The sequence below is a fragment of the Dipodomys merriami genome, unplaced genomic scaffold, assembly GCF_024711535.1.
Source record: "Dipodomys merriami isolate MVZ:Mamm:240054 unplaced genomic scaffold, mDipMer1.0.p SCAF_454, whole genome shotgun sequence".
Taxonomy (NCBI): Eukaryota; Metazoa; Chordata; class Mammalia; order Rodentia; family Heteromyidae; genus Dipodomys; species Dipodomys merriami.
The window spans coordinates 225,707-227,031 of NW_027206018.1; positions in this window are offsets into that span (position 1 = coordinate 225,707).

Genomic DNA, 1,325 nt, shown 5'->3' on the forward strand with positions numbered 1-1,325 from the left:
TTCATTTCTTTTGTAAATCAGAAGGTAAGACTACCTCTTGAATTTTTATATTCTTACTATAGGCATATTCAAAGTATATACTAATATTAATTTTAAAATGCTTAAAATGTAAGTGCGTATTAATTTTCCTAATTGGGTCAATAAAGTAAACTACTAATTTTAACTAGTATTCAACTAGTTTGAAATACTAATTTTTAACTAGTTTTATATATTAATACTAATTCACTTTATTGAATAAGTTGCATTTGTCAGTGACAATTTCATTTAGAGCTACTTATGACATCAAATGAGTAATCATACTATTAATTTTGGCATGAATGGTCTCAGAAAATAAATGAATACTTTAAAATTACACACCAAAAGATTTCTTTAACACTGAATAACTGTGTTGCACCTTAACATGTTCATTCTGTCGTTTTTCTTCCTGAGTTGTAATCATTTATGTAGGAAACCTCATTATCTTAGTACCTTTAAAATAAGTTCCTAGAACAATCTGCAAGGATTACTGTACCTCACTTTGACTGTCAAACACCTCTGCAGGTTCCTTCTGCTAGCACATTGACACACATTTTATTCTAGAACTGTTCATGTTATAAATTGACACTGTGTGTATGATTAAGTTTCATGAGCAAGAGAGGTGAGAGACTTCGAGTAAGTCGAGACTTTGACTCAAGACTTCGAGTACAGTGCTTGACAAGCCTGGAAGAGCTCTGAAGTCTCACAGTCCTGTACCCTTGAGCAGTACTTCTGACATCACAAATGCTCCCCAGGAGGCTATAAGACAGGGGGTGAATGGCTATCCCATGCACGAATTGCAGGAAGCAATTGAAGGCTATACTGAATCCAACACTGGAGAGCTAACAGGCTTCCAGAGTGATTTTTCATTATGCTTCAATGTTATACATTTCAATTATTCTTACTCCCTAATACCAACTTCTTCATCCTGTTAAACACACATTTAATAACTGTCTTTTCCTTCTTAACAAGCAATAGAGAAAAAAGAGGTAAAATATTTCCTCAGAAGCCACAGAAGCTAAGAGGAATGCTAGAGGACTTAGAAAGTGTATTTAGAGAAGTAATTTAAATCAATCGCAAGCTCATAGTTATATTCAATAGGTAACATTGCTTATGTGAAAATTAGAAGGTGATTTTATCTGGTGGGAATTGACAAATATATATCCAATATTAATCATCCTTTACAAACATTCTTAGAGATATCCACAATGATGTGCTAAAATAAACTTTTAAGTCATTACTAAAATTGTCATTTATTTCCAGGTTTCTTGCCTTTATTATTTTAATTGTAAAGTAATATCTAATGTATG